The sequence below is a fragment of the Copadichromis virginalis genome, linkage group LG8 (genome assembly GCF_057382275.1).
Source record: "Copadichromis virginalis isolate Kocher_CV1m ecotype Utaka linkage group LG8, C_Virginalis_male_GT1.1, whole genome shotgun sequence".
In the NCBI taxonomy this organism is placed as follows: domain Eukaryota; kingdom Metazoa; phylum Chordata; class Actinopteri; order Cichliformes; family Cichlidae; genus Copadichromis; species Copadichromis virginalis.
In genome coordinates this window covers 7,456,205-7,477,974 of record NC_140625.1, presented here as the reverse complement: position 1 = coordinate 7,477,974, position 21,770 = coordinate 7,456,205, and positions in this window count along the sequence as shown.

Below are 21,770 nucleotides of genomic sequence, written 5' to 3'. Positions count from 1 at the left end.
TAAGCCACATGCTTGCCGAGCCAAAGCCAATGAAAAGGAATGTAATGCAAAAGGAAGTAAACTATCTTATTGAACAAAGCTATTCTGAGCACTAGCGCATACAGTTCACCGTGTATATTAGTACCAAAGTTCAATAGCACTCCTCGGTTCTGTATTGATTATAGTTAAGTTAATTCTATCACTAAAACTGACTCTATTCATCTTCCTTGTCAAGTTGTGAAATACAGGACCTAATCGCAGGACTTTCTGAGCAGTGACAATGAATTTATTTACAGTGAAAAAAACCCAGATAAGTGCAAACAGCTCCAATAAAAGACATTTGCTCAGCTGTGATATCCCAGTTCCCAGTGCAGTGAATCCTTCTCCCAATCTTTGCTCTCCACAACACCCACGGAATATTTAAAAACATGCTTGGCTCCCTCCACACTCTCCCCATGGTTTCCCGGACATGAATAAGATGCAATAATTAATTTTCTTCACCTTGATGAGATACTAGAAAGTTTCACCTTTTACGTGAGCCAGAGTTTCACTGACTAACACAAGAATCAGGCGTTGATTGAAGCCCAGCCTCTCTGTTAAATAGCGCTCCTGTGATGAGGATCATCAGCAGCTGGTTAGTGTGATTGTCGGCAGGTGTGGTTGGCTCCAGAGTGGGAGCCTCTCCGGGCCCGACGTTGCACAAGGACAAGAACACCAGTAAACACGCACACAGAGGAGAGGGAGAGACAGGGAGCTACAGATGGAGAAAACATGGATGGATGGAATCTGTAGTTTCCCCACCACACTCCCTGTTAGTGGCTGATGCCCTCACTTGTCGGTGCGTTGGTGGGTTTCGGTGTCCGGGGCTGGGTGCTCGGGTGTGTACTGGCTCACTCCTGGAAGCTGCTTGGTGGCGCCTGGTGCCCGTGGCTCAGTCAGGTGGAGGACCCTCAGGTCTCTGAGCCCGGGGCTCGGTCCGCTCTGATGTAGCAGGCTGCTGGTGGAGCCTGCCAGCACGTGGACCAATATGGCAAAGCCCTAATGTTCCACTTGGGAAAATAAATCTGTTGAGCATTTTTCTTGGCATTTAGACAATAATTCTGATTGCTACAGTGCCGAACGGGATAGGAATTTGTAGTTTCATTCATAAAATATTGTGTGCTGTCACTTGTGTATTTGAATCACTTCTAGCACTGGCCTTGTTTACTGGCTGTATTGTTGCTTCCTTACATTCATCACTTTGTGAGTGTGTAAAATGCATAAAAAGTACATAAAACAAACAAGTATATGTTAACAGGTGATGTGACTTGTATTGTATGAACATTCTGAGTGTTCAGTAAAGCTAAAAACTAGAAAACCAAAATGTATGATGTTTTTTTTCAATTATCTATTTTGTATTGAAAATACAAAAATAAAAACAGTGAAAGATCAGTGTCCAAGCGGCAGCAGAGAGCTGTATGAAGATGAATGCAGAAATAGAAAAGGTCAAGTGTTTGGAAATGGTGCAGTGTTAAGGTGGTGACAGGTCCTTGAGCACATCTGTCTTCTTATGAAGCCCACCCTATCCCTCTTTTCACTCTCTCTCTCTTTCATCATTCCTCAGGTCTGCGCCACCTCAGCCCGACAGACAAGTTGCCAAGGAAAAAAGAAGGATGGGCCATTGCTGGTGATGTTGTAACATTGGCTGGTAGGTGGCGATGGAGTGATGGCTTGTGCAAGTGTGTGTGTGTGTGTGTGTGTGTGATTTTGGAGGTCTAATAGAATCTGTGCTAGTCAAAGAGCTACTGTGACCCCCACTTCTGCCTTAGCATTCCCAATTTACTGCTAAACATCCACACAAGTGTGTGTGAAGTTACTTATGGGGTGATAGTAGGATGTCAATGAGCTTTCACCCACACTACACTGACTTAAAAACATTCAATGGAACATTCAAAACCACTAATGGCTTCTAATGGTGAATGACATCAGAGCTGTCATGTTTCTTGTTATTTTTTGCTTATCCTTTTTTCTTTTGGTTTGCTTTCATTTCAGTCTCTAACTCTCTGCCACTCTTGGCAGAATTCCACTATATGTATGTATATGTGGACACTCACGAAGACCTTAGCGTCTCCTCTCATGAGTGCTGATAGATTTAGTAGGGTGGAGAAGGTGGAGGAGGTGGACTGACATGGTGCGGTACCTGCCGTGTTTGCTTTCCTCTTCTCTGGCTGGAAAATGAACAAAAACTGGGTGTCAGAAAAAAAGAAGAAGAGACTGAGGAGAAAGGAAAATGTGACAGACACATCGCAGGCCTTCATGCCAAAATTGCTCCTCGTATCTCTGAAACACTTTTCATAACCACAGCTGATAATCAACCAATGTGAACTGGCAACAATTTTCAACAAACAACTAAGAATAATAAAAGACATCACATCTGTTTTAGTTTCCAACACATTTCAAGTCATGGTATATCATTTAGGTCTTATTGATTTTCAGTTTTGTCAGTTACCTGCCTCTTTTTCAGTTGTTGTTTCTTCTCGTCATCCATATAAACCTGCCAAAATGATGACATTTGTCTCAGAAAAATAATGTTTCATTGACTGGTTTTGGAAATTATGAGATATGCCCATCTTTAACTCGAGTGCTGTTTTAGTTTCTGATAGTTCTAATAGTTTAGTTCTGATCTAGTCCCTGTAATCTTAAGAGAGCAGAACAAGTATGGCAAAGTCCACATAAAAAATAACATATTAATGAATGAATTAGAAAATGGAAAAGTTGCTGTAACTGTGAATCTGATTGCATAAGAACATATGAAAATGCTTAAAAAGTAAACAAAAGGACAAAAGAAATGGATACAGACTTGAAAACTCGAGTTTCAGTCAAATGTTAACAGTGCAAATGTCACCCAAGTTGTTAAGATTTAAGCCTAAAACATTAAATCAGTATGAAAGTTCCAAAAACCAATATTCATCCGATCCCCAGTTAGAAGTAATTATAACGTCCATCTGTGTCATTTTCACTTTTTATATGAGAAAAATTCTTCACTTATTTCAATGTAAATTAAAACATTACTCATTTATTAAAGTAACAGTATTACTTGCTAGTATTAGCTATTTACCAATATCAGTATCAGTATTTATACTGACTGTTATTTAATGAAAATTGAAAAAGTTAGAAGAGAAACCCCACATTTTGCCCACGTCTTCTTTCACCCTGAAAAACAACCATGTTAAGTGTAATTTATGGTCCCGCAAATGTGTTCGTCCACATATGTGTTTTCATTTGGACGAAAAATGAGGGCTTTTACTCACCGCAATGTACTCCTTTGCAGTCCCCCTAAAACCCAACGGATGCCGATGATGCATGCAAATGCTGACTAGAGATAAAAATACATAGAATGAAAAGTAAGGATGGCAGCTGTAGTTGCTTTTATTGTTTTCAGCTTTTGGCTAGCTGACTGGCCAAAAGCAGCACAAGCAAGAGTAGCGCTCAGACTGGTTGTACCACAAAGTTTGTACACTGACTCCATTGACAATAAACACGTGAAAGCAGGTCTATCTACCTTCGCACTGCTCCCACTTAAGCAGGTCTATTTGCCTTCACGCTACTCCTGGTTAAGCATAAAGCACTATGAGTGTTGACGCTGCATAGTTTGTCCACCAGGGGGCACTCACACAGCTGATGGGAGCAGCATTTATTTATTTACAGAGTGTAAACCAAGAAATAAATAGCTACATAAAGCAAATGCTAAAGAAATCTTGTCATCTATTGTGTGTCTAAAAATATATATTGGAATAGCCAATATTTAAATCACTACATATCGATACTATTCTTGTAATTCCTATATATGTTGGGCTATAAGGTATAGATTAGTATTTAAAAAATAGATATCTGCATCTGTGCAATGCAGCCATCCAGTATATGCACCTAGCTAACCATACTATGCAACACTAGCTGATGATTGAAGTTTTAAACACCATGCATTTAAAAAAAAAAGCATCAATGTGTGATGTCACAGTGGCTCTGTCTATCTTTAAAAAGATTTCTAGGCATACATATGTGATTTACATATGTACTTTTTTTTTTCTCGCACTTATCTTATTGATGGAACGCCATCATAAAACTCAGATTAGCCTACCAGCCTACAGGCTAACATTAAGCTACACATTTCATTTTTCTATGTTTACAATAATAATGGAAAACGCGCAATAAAAGTTGACATTAAACAGCATCTGTTCCTTCATTAGCAGGATAGCCATGAAAACTGTTACGCACAAAGATTGTGTCTCAGCTGTATATCCAACAGCAAGAACACATCAAGCAGCTGCGGCAAACAATTTCAAGCTTCGTAAACAGCTGAAGGAGTGTTTAGCTTGCAGACATTATCCAGAAAAACTTTGTCACTGAAATTATGTAATGAAACATGTTTATGTTTACATTTATGTTTGATGAATAGTTTGCAGAAACACTCTGAAATGCTGAAACTCATTTCAACATATTTTCAATTAGTTTTTTCTGGGTGCATAACATAAAATTGCAGTACTCAGGTTAAACATACATCCCTAGAGCTTGTAAATGTATTTCAACCACTGACGAAAAAGGGGTAGTCGAGCCAATCTTTGGAAGGACATAAGAGTTACAAATTGAAAGTAAATTTCACCTGCTTATGTTGTCCTGAGCCTTTTGTGTCCACATGAATTCACTGTATTTTCAGAAAAGAAAATGTATAATAGTACATTTAACCATAAAGAGGATTCAAAGGACATACAATTTACATATTAAATAGATACATGCAATCCAAATTAAGAGTTTGATATAATAAATAGGATAACCTTAATCCCCCAAACCTTTATATGAAACAATGTGACTCCAACAAAATTACAATAATGTTACATTAGTCTTAATTTTTAAGACCAACAATGCAGAAGTAGGAACATCTTAAAGATTTTCACGTCTCCTTCTTGCCTTTTCATTTTAAATCCGTTAATACAACTGCTATTCTTTTCTACATGCAGATGCCAGACCGAAACCATTTATGCTGTGAACATCTTCTAGGAGAAACTGTATCATTTTGCTTCCACTATATCACACAGCATTTTTCAACCTTCCTTCATTTGAGATCGCCATAAACACTTTTTAGATTAGGTTTTAATATGTATTCAGATACTGAAAGACAGTCTTTTTTAAACATTTCCCAGTGTTTTAGAAATTACAGGTATTATATGAGTGTGAGGCATAGATAGATTTAAGGAGGTCCCCTGGCTTTTGTTGTACAAAAAGTTGAGTGCATATGATCCTGGGAGGATCGTACAAAGGTGTACTGAAGATGTATAGAGATAAACCACTGATGGAGAAAAAAACAACTCAAGCGATTTTTCTCTTGCACAGCCATCTGCAAGACTGAATTGTTTCTTTGACCAATCAAGATTAGTTGAAATTATCCATTTGATAATACCAGATAAAAAAAATGCAGGCAGATAAACCTACACATTGGAGCGTCCACTGAAACAAATACAACTGGAGGAAGACTAAGAAAGAGGATGACTCAGGTTCTCCTCCCTACTCATTCATTCATTCATCCATCCCTCCATCTGGTTTGCGTTTGATTGGATGCCTCTCATCCTGCAGCTCTTGCCCCAACAAACCCCAGTTCCTCCGTTACCCCTCCCCATGTGCTTCTGGTGCCAGCTCTGGACTGAGACAGTAGAGGTTCCCAGGACATGAAGCAGAAACTTCTGTGTCTCTTCTGGCTTAGGAGGTGAGCCACACTAAGATAGGCTTCGATGATGTGTTGGCGTAAATCTGGATGTGGACATGCTCTGTGTGGGAACAGTGCTCTGACTGCTTGGGTGATAAAGTGGGCTAAATTAGACAGTTCTGGTTTTGGGATGAAATGCACAGAGCTTTGGTTTCTATCAGGCCTGGGGTGGGATAGAAGCTGAAGATGGGATTATATCAGAGGAAAATGTACCACCCACCATAGGCTCAGATCCTCTAGTCCAAGGGGGGAAAAATGGTTTGATGACTGATGCATCACATTGTCTTGGATGTTGCTGGGTTTGGCACAAGGCACATGGTGACGGTTCTAATGGAGCACGCTCAAGGGAATGACGCACTAGCTCATCGATCATCTCCACTTCCAAACGGTGTCTATAGGCCTGTATGTGGAGGACAGAAGCCCAGACTAAGTTGAGACACAGGCTCGTCACCAAACCAGAAAGAAGCGTCACTGAGCGTGATGAAGTATGTCCGAAATGACAGAATGTGGCAGTGTGAAAAATCAGTGGTCTTGTACAAACTGGTTATATTTGCAGATTAACCCTTTGGAGGGCGTAATTGATTCTTTTTCTGTCAAATATTTATATGCTCACTCTAAAAACATGTTCACAACGACAAGCAGTGTTTTTAATAGACAAAGTTACTTTGTCAGCCACATAGCAACTAACTGTAAGTTAGCTAGAAAGTCAGAGAAGCATCAACCCAATACACAGAGTGGATGTTTGTGTTTATACATACTTATAATATTTCCTTATAGTCTCTCCTCTTTTTCACATTAATTTGCGTTGCTCCATGAAACTTTACATAATAATAAATTAATAATGCGTTAATGCAAACGAACCCAGAGAAGCTGGCGATTGCCCCGGGGGGAGTTATTTTCTTTGTGAAAATTGCACGCTCCAAAAAATGTTTTGTGTCCCTCCCATTTCTTCTTGTTGCATGTTGAAGCTCTACTTGGAACCTTGTTGTTCAAATGGTGTTAAACTTTGATTGGGACTGTACCTATTTTTAATGAACAACATAGCCATGATTGACAGGATTACTTTAGAGTGTAAGGCCAATAAATTCAATTCAATTCAATTTTATTTATATAGCACCAAATCACAACATAAGTCGCCTCAAGGCGCTTCATAGATACAGAGAAAAACCCAACAATCATATGACCCCCTATGAGCAAGCACTTTGGCAACAGTGGGAAGGAAAAACTCCCTTTTAACAGGAAGAAACCTCCGGCAGAACCAGGCTCAGGGAGGGGCGGCCATCTGCTGCGACCGGTTGGGGTGAGAGAAGGAAGACAGGATAAAAGACATGCTGTGGAAGAGAGACAGAGGTTAATAACAGATATGATTCAATGCAGAGAGGTCTATTAATACATAGTGAGTGAGAAAGGTGACTGGAAAGGAAAAACTCAATGCATCATGGGAATCCCCCGGCAGATACGTCTATTGCAGCATAACTAAGGGAGGATTCAGGGTCACCTGGTCCAGCCCTAACTATATGCTTTAACAAAAAGGAAAGTTTGAAGCCTAATCTTAAAAGTAGAGATAGTGTCTGTCTCCCGAATCCAAACTGGAAGCTGGTTCCACAGAAGAGGGGCCTGAAAACTGAAGGCTCTCCCTCCCATTCTACTTTTAAATACTCTAGGAACAACAAGTAGGCCTGCAGAGCGAGAGCGAAGTGCTCTAATAGGGTGATATGGTACTACAAGGTCATTAAGATAAGATGGGGCCTGATTATTTAAGACCTTGTATGTGAGGAGCAGAATTTTGAATTCAATTCTGGATTTAACAGGAAGCCAATGAAGGGAAGCCAAAACAGGAGAAATCTGCTCTCTTTTTCTAGTCCCTGTCAGGACTCTTGCTGCAGCATTTTGGATTAGCTGAAGGCTTTTCAGGGAGTTTTTTGGACATCCTGATAATAATGAATTACAGTAGTCCAGCCTAGAAGTAATGAATGCATGAACTAGTTTTTCAGCGTCACTCTGAGACAGGATATTTCTAATTTTAGAAATGTTGCGCAAATGGAAGAACGCAGTCTTACATATTTGTTTAATATGTGCGTTGAAGGACATGTCCTGGTTAAAAATGACTCCAAGGTTCCTCACAGTGTTACTGGAGGCCAAAGTAATGCCATCCAGAGTAAGAATCTGGTTAGATACCATATTTCTAGGCTTTTCAGGGCCGAGTACAATAACCTCAGTTTTATCTTTGGGGTCCTTAGGGACTAGAAAAGCGCTATACAAATACAGGCCATTTACCATTTACCATTTATCTGAATGAAGAAGCAGAAAGTTAGCGGCCATCCAAGTCTTTATGTCTTTAAGACATTCCTGCAGTTTAACTAATTGGTGTGTGTTATCTGGCTTCATGGACAGATAGAGCTGGGTGTCATCTGCATAGCAGTGAAAATGTATGCTATGTCTTCTAATGATGCTGCCTAAGAGAAGCATGTATAATGTAAACAGAATTGGTCCTAGCACTGAACCCTGTGGAACTCCATAATTAACCTCAGTGTGTGAAGAGGACTCTCCATTTACATGCACAAAATGGAGTCTATTAGATAGATATGATACAAACCACTGCAGTGCAGTACCTGTAATACCTACAGCATGTTCTAATCGCTCTAATAGGATATTATGGTCGACAGTATCGAATGCTGCACTAAGGTCTAGCAGGACAAGCACAGAGATGAGTCCACTGTCAGAGGCCATAAGAAGATCATTTGTAACCTTCACTAAAGCAGTTTCTGTGCTGTGATGAGCTCTGAAACCTGACTGAAACTCTTCAAATAAACCATTCCTCTGCAGATGATCTGTTAGCTGTTTGACAACTACTCTTTCAAGGATGTTTGATATGAAAGGAAGGTTGGAGATTGGCCTATAATTAGCTAAGACAATAGATAAATGTCCATGATAAATAAAACAATATCTAATGAGTTTTGTTACTAGACAAAAAATAATAATAAGAAACCTTGGAGTCTCTTACTCAGACTTGGTATTTAATGGGTTAGAGCAGTGGTCCCCAGCCCCCGGGCTATCGGTCCGTGAGTTATTTGGTACCGGGCCGTGAGAGTTGCGCCTCGGGTGTAAAATTTATGATTTTCAGGGTTTTTGTCATTAACTCGGTTTGCCTGGGTCTTCTCCGATGTTGCAGTTGTGTGTCTTATTTTGAAAGAAATATTTACGTGTTACCATAGCAACCAGAGAGCATTAAGGGGCAGAGAGGAGGATGTTACTCTCAGTGTTGTTGGCACATTTCAGGAGGATGCTGCTAATTAAGTTACACAATTACACAGTGAATTCGCGTTTATTATTATATTTACAAAATACCACAGTTTCTGTTTTGGTCTTCACGTGTGGTACAAACCACACGTGAAGACACATGTTCCCACTGGTTGACTTTGAGATTGATTTGGTGGCACAGACTAAAAACAGAAAGCTTTTTCCAAATTTTTGCTTTCCTGGATTTCTGCTTGCTGCAGCTTTAACACTCTCAGAACAGGTCATGGTAAGATCTCAACATTTACAGAGGAAAAAAAAAACATTATGTATAATTTGGTGGTATGCACCAATGTCACTTATCCCTCTCATTCAACCCAGCATGGCAAAACATGATTACCTCTTTGAAACAGGCTGAAGTTAAAGTACAAACTTTACCAGAAGTTATATAACATGTCTGCATTTTTTATTCTCATGCAGTGTCATTTACTGTAAAATACTGGCAATATTTTGGCTTTTTTTCCCCCCACAGAAGACATTCATTCTCATCCAAAACCCTTTTGAACCCAGTATCACTTCACAAATATGAATCATAACAAGGTTTTGCTTCTGTTACATCACCATAATTGGCCACTTATTTTGTCTCTGCCTCAGTGAGTTAATCGTGTTTAGTTTAGTGGGAGTAAGGTGTCTGGTTGTGAGAAGGTGCCATGTGGCAGAGCCTTGTGTTTTTAAGGGTGCATTTGTGTGTTTGCAGTCTTGTACAGCTTAGCTGGAGCTTTTATTGTATTAACGAGTTTCATTTGGCCAGGTGAGACTGATGCCGTTTGAATTGGCTCCTATGCAAAATAATCGCATCAAGTGATGACTGCAGTTGTGGGTTTCATTTTACTGCCAAGCAAACTGCGGTGAGGTTCATTACAATTGTAATCAGAACCAACAACAGGAAATAAACCCCCAAATCACAGAACTTTATGGGTACTGGAAGACGGATGCTGACATGTGATAGCCAGCAGTTACTCAAGCTTGGAAAGCTGATCATAGCAAAAGGCACAGAGGGGAAACCACTGTCTGGATTCTCATGTTCAGCCTAATATTTGGAAAGGTAATGGGATGGAAGTCCATCTGATAGTAAAGCAGTAACCTGTGAGTACATGTGCCTTTGAAATGGTGGAAAGTAGTCCCTTTTCAGGTGACATGTTTCAGGATTTCTCAGTAGGCTTAGAATTTTATTCCTTCTAGCAATGGGTCACTAAACTTCCTTTGTGGTCTACCACAGTTTGGGATTTCCTTCAAATCCCACATTCGGTGCAGGGGAACAGCTATTGTGTTGATAATTTTGGCTTGGCTCAGCATAGAAACATGAATTTGTGTGTGTCATTTAGGTGGGTGGGGTTGGCAAGTTACTATGTGTGTGTGAGTATGTGTATGAGTGTTCATACAGCAGTATGGGCTGTTTTTAGATTGATTATTGATCTGGATTGGTTAGCACTTAGCTATTCAGCAAAAGGCCTCTCTGAATAGGATCTGCAAGCTGGCTATGGCCTTTTTATGTGGAGTTTGGGAGGAAGCTGGACAACCTCGAAAGAACCCACACATCCAGGGAGAACATTCACAGTCCAAAGACATGCATGTTCCATCCATCCATTTTCTTCTTGCTTATTCAATTCAGTCATGCGGGGGCTGGAGCCTAGCTCAGCTGATATACGGTGAGAGGCAGGGTGCATCATGGACAGGTCGCCAGTCTGTCACAGGGCACAGACAACCACTCACATTCACAACAAGGGCAATTCAGAATTATTAGTTAATCTAATCTCACTTTCTCTCACATTTTGGACTGTGAGAGAAAGCCTGAGTATCCACAGAAAACCCACACAGACACGGGGAGAACATGCAAACTTCACACAGAAAGGCCAGATGGTGGTTTCAAACAAAAGACCTTCTTGCTGTGATGTAAGTGCTAACCAGCACACCACTGTGTGTTAGATTAACTGATCATTCAACATTTACTATACAATAGACTGTTGACCTGTCCAGTGGGTACCGTGTCTCTTCCCCTATGTCAGCTAAGAGTCAGCCTGAACTGGATAATTGGTTAAGATAATGCAGTGGCTCCCAAAGGGAAGATATGCTTCACCATATTTTCTAGTCTTTGGCTTAGAATGAAGTTGGTTTGGAAACATATTCAGCAATGCTTCATCTCCTGCTTTGCGTTTGTGTGGGCGCCTCATGCTAGCAGTGTCCAAGCGTTTTTGTTTTTTTTCCCTTTTCGCGCCCCTCCTGCAATGGCTCTGTGCCCCCCCTAGGGTGTGGGCCCCACACTTTGGGAAGCTCTGAGATAATGAATGATCCCACAGACAGACTTTACAAACGTCTTGAACCATCTCTTATTTACATCAACATGTAAAGTGTGCTACCAGGATTCAATACCTTGGATGAGGTCTACTCTAACATCAAACTGGGCTAGCTCAGGTTATGATTTCTCGTATATGCCCCTCTCAGGAAATGTGCTCTTACCACCATAAGAACCATCACAACCTGGCCTGATGATGCCTCTCTGCAGGATTGTTTTGAAGGGACTAACTGGGACATTTTTGAACATCCGGACCTGGACTTATTCACTGACACTGTACTGTGATTTTTTTGATTGAGGATGCTATGTGAGTACGAGTACGTGAGTAGTTCTCTTGGTGCACCGAGAGAACTACTCACGTCTCCTTTATATTGACACCATCTTAATACCATCCTTCCTTACAGACTGGTATGCAAACTAGTAGCCCAAGCACTTCCTTTTACCAGCTTGTGCTGTATTAAGGAATTCCTGACAGATTGTACACAAAATGTCAGGGTGGACCCTCAGGGCTGTGTGGTGAGCCCCCTGCTCTTCAAACTGTAAACACATGACAATGCCTCCACCCATCACAGCAATACCATCATCAAATTTGCAGATGACACAACTCTGGTGGGGCTTCTCTCTCGGGGTGATGAGTCTGCCTGCAGGAACGAAGTGGAGCAATTGACAGCGTGGTGCACAGACAACAACCTGATCCTGAACACACAAGACCGAGGACCTCATCGTGGATTTCAGGAGAAGAAAACTGGACATTCAACCACTATACATCAGTGAGGATCGTGTGGAGAGGGTGCCAGACTTCCGTTTCCTGGGAGTCCACTTCATGGAGAACTTGGCCTGGGATGTGAACACGGCAGAGCTGGCAAAGAAGGCCCCGCAGAGACTTTATTTCCTGAGAATCCTCAGGAAAAGTAACATTTCTCAAAAACTGCTGGTGTCCTTCTGCCGCTGCTCTATTGAGAGCATCTTGTGCTACTGACTCTGTGTGTGGTTCTCCAGCTGCACAGCAGCGCAGAGGAAAACACTTCAGTGAATCATAAAGACTGCCCAGGAAACCATCGGCCGGTCTCTACCCACTCTCAAAGAACTCCACAGCTCCCGCTGCCGTTGGAAAGCCAAGAATATTTTAAAACACTACTCACACCCTGGTCACAATTTGTTCCAACTGCTGCTATCTGGCAACAGATACAGGGGCATTAAAACAAGGACAAACCGGCTGTAGCTATCAGTGCATTAAACTCGACCTGGCACCATATGTGATAGTTGTTATTATGTGCAATAATGCCAAATATGTGGTGGTGTTCTCATGCAATAGTGTTATGTATTACGTGCAATGGTGTATTGTGTGAATGAGGGTCACCATACGGAAGGCACCTCTCATCATGGGTCATGTATTTATAATGAAAATAAAGATAAATTCAATTCATTTTTTAAATATTTCACTATAATAATGGGAAATAGGTGCAGCTATTCAATGAAACATGTGCCCACATAAATTGAAATACAATATATAAAGCCAAAACAGAGCTTTCACAATTCTGAAATACTTTCTAAGGTTGTTCTTTGGTTGTTTGCTGCCTTTTGTTCAATTTGCTGTTGATGCTGATTTAATAATGTTAAGGTCTGGGCAATGAGGAGGCTAATCCATGACTGATAGTGCATCATTGTGTCTATCCAGGTATATTTGCAATGCACTGGCAGAGCGTTTGGGTTTATTGTCATGCTGAAAAATGAAGTACTGCATGGTGGATCAAAATATGACAGTCCAATTGTTCATTCATGATTCCATCAACTGTTTACAAGTTTTCCAGCGGCATTGGCTGAAATGCAGCACTAAACCGTGACAGAGGCTCCACTATGTATCTGCAGATCCTCCGTGTTGTACCTCTCTCCTAACCTCATTAATATATACTGATGACATAGCAGAGCAAAGCGGGTTGATAATCCTGGAGGAGGCAGAACTGCAACAATGCTTAGATGCGAGTCCTGAGGCTTCCCAGCAGAACATTGCCCAAACCATCACCCAGCCTCTGCTTATTTGCTTTCTTTCCATAGTGCATCATGGTGCTAGGACAGTGACATTCACGTACCCAGCCACCCACGTGATTAAAAAATAAACATGAATCATCAGACCAGGCCACCTTCTTCCATTGCTCTGTATTCTGATGCTCACATGCTAATTGTTGGTGCTTTCAGAGGTGTACAGAGGTCAACATGGGCCATTTCTGATAGATACTGACCACTGCAGACTGAGAACCACCCCACAAAAGCTTCAGGTTTGGAGATGCTCTGACCCAGGCATCTAGCCATCGCAATCCGGTTGTTCAGTGATGACACGACGAATCCTACTTCCGGGCCTAAAATAGTCTGCGTTTAATATGGCTTTTGTGTTGTTAACATGTTTAATGTTATGTATTTTCTTCTATTTGATCTCAAAAAGCTCCTAAAACAGTCAGTGATCACTGTTGACGTCCCTCGGCTTTTATTACCGCTAATCATTTATTTAAGCTCAGTTTTTAAAACCTTAGGATGTAACTACAGCCCAGCCCATGCAGCAGTATATGAATGACTAACCTCGTATTGTGGATGGATTATCTCAGTTGTTCTCCTGGCTGAAGTTTGGTCCTTTTACAGCGATTACATTTGTTCCTGACCACCGAGAACACTCACGTTAACTTTTATCGAGTGGAAAAAAAAGTTAGCTTGTTTATATTATGCTAACATAGCTGTTTCGCTAGCGGTCACGTAGCACATCATTATATACCAGCTAGCCAAACTTCAGTAACCCTACAAACGTCACTGCTGTTTAGTTTTCTGTCTTCATTTATGTTGGAAGTGATAACAGAGCTGTACGTTTTAATTTGTTTCCAAAACCCCGCAGTCAGGACATGCTATATTGTATTTAGATAGAAGCTAGCGAGCTAACTCCCTGCTAACTTCTAAATCCGTTAAATGTCATAAATTCCATTTTCATGGATGCCTGGATGTTAAACTCAATTGTTACACCTGGTAGAGCAGAACGCTGATCATTTTATTAAAGATGAAAGACTTTAGACAGTTTTTCAACTCTCAGTAATGCCATAGTGATCGTTTGATATATGGACTTGCAGCGGAGTTTAGGTCCAGACAAGACTAGTGACGTCATCTCTCAGTGGTCCAGTCAAGTCAAGTCAGCTTTATTTGTATAGCACGTTTAAAAAATATCAAGTGTCGGTCAAGTGGTGAACAGAGGGTCAATCTTATACAATGGCGTATGGCTTCAATGTTATGGCTGATCCGTGTAGTTTATTTGTGTTTTCCTTTACAGTGAAAAAAAATCTGTTTATTTGTACAAACACTTGCACAAAATGTAACCAGATTGCAGAAGATGAAGTGTGTGAAGCTCAACATTTCCATGGTGACGGCCCCCCCGACTTGATGTTTTCCTTATTTTTCCATCCCCCACCCAAATATACTTCATGCACAGACCTTATCCTTGCTTTAAGCCCCTGGTGGCATCTTCATTGTCAGTGTGACTAGAATCCCCTCCACCCACCTTACACACACACACACACACATAAAGGAAAAACCCTGTGTCCCCAACCTCCCCAAAAAGAAAAACAGTGATTTTTTTATTCCAAGTGTTTTTGTCCAAACACATTGCTCCTTGACATCCTATCCCCTTGTTGTCACCCTTTCTTGGAGTCTGGGTTGCCTCAGCAACACACGCACAAGCTGGATTGAGTCATGGGTTTGTTGGACCTCCTGAAGTTTGACAAGCCTCTGTGGTTTTTTCTTTTTTTTTTTGCTACAAACATCTTGATTAGCATGCGGAGAGGAGAGGAGCGATCTGGCGTGAGCTAACATATCAGTGAACGGTTTTAATTTCCCATTTCTCACTTTTGAAGTTTTTAATGGGCCGGGTATGACAGCACCCCCGAGTATAAGCACGCACGGGTCGGGGGGAAGCCGTCGCAGCACGTGCAAACACACCAAGCGGCCCGCTCATCGGATGAGCCAAAGTTTGCTCTTCCCATGGTGCTTTGTGCTCAGGCGATATCCCAGCCGTGCCGCATCCCTCTGAACTCCCACAACTTCATCAAAGAGAAATGAGCGGAGCGAGGAGGGGCAGGAAACCAGAAAAAAAGAAAGAAAGGAAAAAGTGGTGGTGGTGGTGGTGGTGGGGGGGAGCCCTGTTTTCCTAATCACATCCCCATGAGGTTTCAGCTGTGGAGGTGAGGGCGAAGTAAACAATTTTGTTTATCGTGTCTTTGTTATGTTGTTCTTTCATTTCGTGGCCTCTTTTGTTTCAAACTTTTCTCTCTTTCTTTTTTTTATGCTGAGGAATAGAGAGGTGATTAATGCAGATCCCCTCCCTATTACTCCCCACTCTCACCCCTCTCTCTCTCTCTCTCGCTTCTGTTTTGGGAAGATTCCCCCTGGTAATTAATTCACAGCAGAATTAATTAGAGCAAAGGGGGAGCAAAGATATTCAGAGAAGGAAGGAAGGGGTACGATGAAGAACAGTGATGATGAGAAAGTTGGGTGGGGGGGCTCATAATGTGGAAAAAAGAACATTTTGCACTGTGTCCAAGAAGGCTGACAGAAACTAAGGGGCCCGAATTACGTTTGCCAGAGCCCGGTAGCGCTTTGCCGAGTGAGAAGGGGGCGATGGAGACAAAGATAAAAGATTTAGATATGTGGATAGAGGAGCTGAGTAATGGAAAATGATGCATGGACATATGGATGGTGGCTGAAAGATGATAGGAGAAGTGAATGAGTGAACAGAAAGAGGGGAAATAGAGGCAGAAGAGGTGAGGGATGTGTTCTCCATTTTGCTTAAAATTTGATTGGTCTCCTCTGTGGCTGTGTAATCCAAATTGGTCTCCAAGCGTAAAGTGAAAAGCGCTCTCAGATCCAAGTGTCGTACCGCTGCTAACATAAAGACCGAAGTATTCCCAGTTCTTTAAGAATGACTCCTTTCTAAACTCAATCAAGCGCTTTTCCATTTTGATCCTGCGTCAAACGCCAGTATATAGAACTGTGGATGACTCGATTGAGGCCGTAACGAATCTTTGGAGCTGGCGCGTCACGCCTTCTTGCTAAAATGGATAACTGTATTAAAGAATTGCAAAGTGCTTAGTCATTCTTAGGTACTGTCTCCATCCCATTTCACCACTTGGCTTGAGCCTCTTTTCCTGCCTCCCTCCCTCTGGCCCCCTCACCACAATCTCACCTCTGTTTCCTACTGTTCTCTCCCGCAGATCTTTCCTCCCAGTTGCCGCTTTTACTTTCACAAACATCCATTTCCTTCCCATCTTGTTTATGCTCTCTGTTTCACCCTGTGTGTGTGTGTGTGTGTGTTTTTCCACTTGTTCATTATTCAAGCTCCTCTCATGACACAACTCAGGTATGCTTGCTAAACTTAATCCTCCTGAGGAGTGTTTCAGAAAAAGCTTATTTTCCTCTCTTTAGCTGTTGGTCTATAAGAGAAATCAGTCGTCAGAACTCATCGCTGCTTAAAACAAAGAAAGCTGGGTAAAAATGCTGCTTTTATGTAAGCATGCATCACTTAAAATTGTAATCTGCTTTTGGTGCATGCAAATGTGTGAACATTAACAACATAGTTTTTAAATCTTAGAAATATGGTGTCTGACCAGATACTTACTGGAAGCCAAGGTAATGACGTCCAGAGTAATACTGAGTAATCTTGACCAGGATTTGTCCTCCAATGCAGATATTAACCAAGTATGCTGCTTTCCAGCATTTGTAGAATATCTTTAAAATTAGAAACATCCTGTCTCAGAGTGATGCTGAAAAACTAGTTCATGCATTTATTACTTCTAGACTACTGTAATTCGTTATTATCAGGATGTCCTAAAAACTCCCAGAAGAGCCTTCAGTTGATCCAAAATGCTGCAGCCAGAGTATTGACAGGGACTAGAAAGAGAGAGCAGATTTATCCCATGTTGGCTTCTCTTCATAGGCTCCCTCTTAAATCCAGAATCAAATGTCAAATCATTTTCCTCATATACAAGGTCTTGAATATTCAGGCCTTATAGTATCGTGTCAGCACAGTAGAGCACTTCGCTCACAGAATGCTGGTCTACTTCTGGTTCCTAGAGTATTTAATAGTAGAACGGGAGGCAGAGCCTTCAGCTTTCAGGTCCCTCTTCTGTGGAACCAAGTATGATAAAGTATATAGTTATGGCTGGATCAAGTGACCCTGAACCATCGCTTAAGTAGATTAGTGTTAGATTAGACCTAAGCTGTTGGGGGGCTTCCCATGATGCACTGGGTGTTTCTTCTTTTTCCACTCCCTGTGCATTTATACACCACTCTGCATTTAATGATTAGTTATTATTAATCTCTCTCTGTCTTCTACAATTTGTCTTTTGTCCTGTTTTCCTCCCCTCACCCCCAACTGGTTGCAGCAGATGCCTGCCCCTCTCTGAGCCTAGTTCTTCTTGTTAAAAGGGAGTTTTTCCTTCCAACTGTCGCCAAGTGATTGCTCATAAGAGATTTTCTGATTGTTGGGGCATTCACCTTAACCTCCTAGGATCTGGCGTCCACATATGTGGACATCACATTTTGGGTTATTTAGACCAAAATACTCAATTTTGCTCTGCAGGGGCCTGATATCCACTTACGAGGACATTATACTCAAGTTCAAGTTCAAGTTCAACTTTATTGTCACTTCAACCATATACAGTTTAAAAATACACAGTGAGGCGAAACAACGTTCCTCCAGGAACCAAGGTGCTACAAGACAAGTTAGTGCAAAAAAAAATATATATATATAATATATCTAGTAATAATATTGTGCAAAAGAGCATATACTGCTTCTGCTTCTGCTTCTTAGAAACAAAAATCAGGTAAAAAAAAAAATAATCTGGTAATTCTTTGTTTTTACATTCATCGGGTCCCAATATACCCAAATATCAAAGAGAAATTAAAAATGCATGCTGTGGAAGAGTTTGGGTCTTAGGAGGTTAAATATAAAGTGCCTTGAGGTGACTGCTGTTCTGAATCGGTGCTATATAAATAAAAATTGAATTTGAAGACAGATAGATAGATAGCTGGATAGATAGATGATTTTCATAAAATGAAAATACAAATGTTAAGTGTAAATATGTGAAAAATCTACTTAAAAGCTATCTGATTAAATGCACTTCCACTCATCTGAGCACAATAGAGGCATCTCTGCCTTGGTTACTGTGTCTGGGAAACTCTCCCTACCTGTTCCTCTTGATAGCCTCCAGATGTGCCAAAGCTCTTTCTGTAAGGCACACAGCTGGCCTGTTCTTTGTTAGTAGTTTCAATTGTGGATCTAGATTCATTTTTCCATACAGGGCATGACAGAAGGGAACGACACATCGTGGTCAGAAACTGTAAATCACAGATGCCTCTCTAATTCTAATCCCCAGTCCTTTTTTCATTTTTTTTCTTTTTTTCAAATTTTTCTCATCCTCATTTCACAAGAACAGCTTCAATTTTGGAAACAACAAACAAGATAAGGCGAGAAAGACACAAGTCTGCAGTGTGGAGAGGCTTAAATGATTAAAATTGGACACAAATTCAACATCAAGCCAACCCACTGTTTCTTTGCCCACATCCCTAATGCTCTGAAAAAGTTCAGCTTAATGAAACTACAGCATGTTCGCTGCTCTCCGTACACTGTCCGGCAGTGTTTGCTAGAGCAATCTGCCTCGTTAGGTTATATTAGATTGGAGAGAGGTTTGCTAGAACAGTTACAGCACGACCAGCCCTGGGAATATAAGACTGTTTCTGTGAACTGGTGTCTCTTTAGCCTTTATAGAGGAAACATTTGGAAATCATTTAGCTGTTGTCTTTCACTCACTCTCTTTTGTGTTTGATCTTCACCGTTCTTGGTAGGTTTCAAACTTGTCTGCAACCTCATCTGTTTCCCACTTCTTGGCATTACCTTATGATCGTGGCTTAGCTGAGCAAACACATCGCTAATCAGAATCTGTATTTGCACGGTGTGTGTGAGCCCCGATAGTGTTGGTGTGTAGCGATAACGCTAAGTGAATGATTCCCACCAGTTAACAGACGGGAGTGGGAGACAAAGCAGTGCTCAGGCCAGCTGCCATGGGAATCTGGATAATCCATTCTGCTCACTTTATTAACATCATTATGGGGGAAGCAGAAGGGGGAGGGACAGAGGGATGTAAGGCAGAAGAAACAGCAAGACAGCTGGAGAAACTGTGGGTGGAGAGCCAGACAGAGAGCAATAAATAAAGGTTCTTTAGGGATTGAAAATGAGTTACTGAGGTGATAACAAATGAGTTAACACAGGTCAGAGAGGAGAAGGTTAATATAAGTCGCCAGGATCGTCAAGACAGATATTTTAGGACACTGGAAGTGAAATCCTAGTTAATCTGTGTGTAACTTGTAAGTATACAATACATAACTACTGATCTCTCAAACTGGCCGTAAGCCCTCACCTGAGTTTTTACCCTTCAACTATAGAAAATATAGACATTTTGAAAGAAGCTATGAAATGACAAGAAATGATCGTTGTCTACGCTTCCGACGAGGCCTTGTGATTGGGGGAATCGGGCGTTAATTCTGGAGTCTTGCTGTGAGTGTTTGTATAGCACAAGTGAGTAAGAAAAATGTAACTTAATCACCTTCTGCCAATGAGGGAGCCATATTTCTGTGCTCACTGGCCATTACTGCTAGACTGTGGTTGAACTACCATCACTCAAGTGTGACTGTAACTGCCCGAGTGTGAAGCTGAGCGTTTCTGCAAATGATCCTGCATGCTGAATTATCACCAGACAAATACGAATTTTACAAAACTGACTACTGAGTGAAGAGAAATGGTAAAAGTCGCAGATGTCTAAAACCCGATGTTTGCAGCAATCAGTCTTTAGAGGCTAAAGAAGTCACTTGGACAAGTCACAAAACGTTTCTCCCACTGTAAACGCTACATCCAGATGAACTGAATCAGCTTTTTGGGATCACATCATGTTGAACAAGCCAGTTTGAGATGATTTAAACTTTGTGACATGCTGCATTAGCCTCGTGGAAGCAGACATCAGAATATGGGTACACTGTGGTCATAAAGGGATGGACAGCAACAATACTCAAGCAGACTGTGGTGCTTAAATACGTAGTTGGAACCTAAAGGGTGACAAGAAAATATTCCCCACACATTTTCATCACCATTATTAACATACATTGTTGACGGGAGTCAGGATGAATCCATGCTTTCATGTTATTTATGCCAAATTCTGACCCTCCCATCTGAATGTTGCAGCAGACATCGAGACGCATCTTGTTGTCTAATACAGTGAGGTTGTGCAAATCTTTCTTAGCTGACCTACGAGGGACATCTGGTGTGCTCTTCTGCTGCAGTTTCCTGTTGTGTGTTCAGAGTTGCTTTAACTCCATCCCTTGGTTCTGACAAATGATTATTTAAGTTATTGTTATCTTCATATCAGCTCAAAGCAGTCTGGCTTTTCTCCATCAACAAGACATTTTCACCCAGAGCACTGCTGCTCCCTGGATACTTCAGACCGTTCTCTGTAAACCGTATAGATGACAGTGTGGGAAAAAAATCCCAGTATATCCACAGTTTTTGGACCAACAACCATGCCACGTTCAAAGTCACGTAAATCACCTTTCTAGTGCTCGATTTGAATTTCAGCAAATTGATTTGACCATGTCTGCATTCTTAAATGCAGCGAGTTGCTGCCATGTGATTGGATGATTAGATGTTTGCATTAATAAGGAGTTAAAAAGTGTACTTCTGCGAGTTTATTTAATTATGTCTAGTACAAATGTGTTTTGTGGTCAAAGGTCATGGTTACCATTACTTTACAACACATGTGAGGTCAATACCCAGGAAAGTGTTATTTAGTGATCACAAATTTCGCATAAATGTACGACAGGATTAAATAAAGTGATGGTATTTTAAATTTATAGGGTCAAAGTTCAAGTCTGGCTAGCTGACTGGTCTACTATGAAAATGAACTTCTTGCCATAGATTTACTTGCACTGAAGAACTGCGAGCATTGCTGTTGGCCTTTTGCACAACAAAGTGGTCGCAAAGCAAAAAAACACAGAGCTCATTGTCTTGGACAAAACTTCTTCATCATATGATCACGAGTCTTTTTTCCTTTTTCATTCCTTTCTTCTACTTTTTTTTCACCCCTGGCACCCAGCTTCATTTTAAAGGTCTTTCGCCTAATCGCTGAGATCTACAAAGTCATTTCTCCGTGTTTGGATATTCCTGATTCCATTTATCTGGTTAACCTCTGTTTATTGTCAGTCATGTCAAACGTGTTGCCTCTTTTGGAAAATGAGGCTCAGAAAAAGTGAGCGGGAACAGCGTGTTGAGAGGAGCCCGAGGACAGCCAGGGAAATTTCCAAATAAAAGCAGGCCATGCACAAGTATTAGAATTAGGAGTGTCACACAAACAACTTTCTCATTGTGGAAAAAGTAATGAGCTCAGT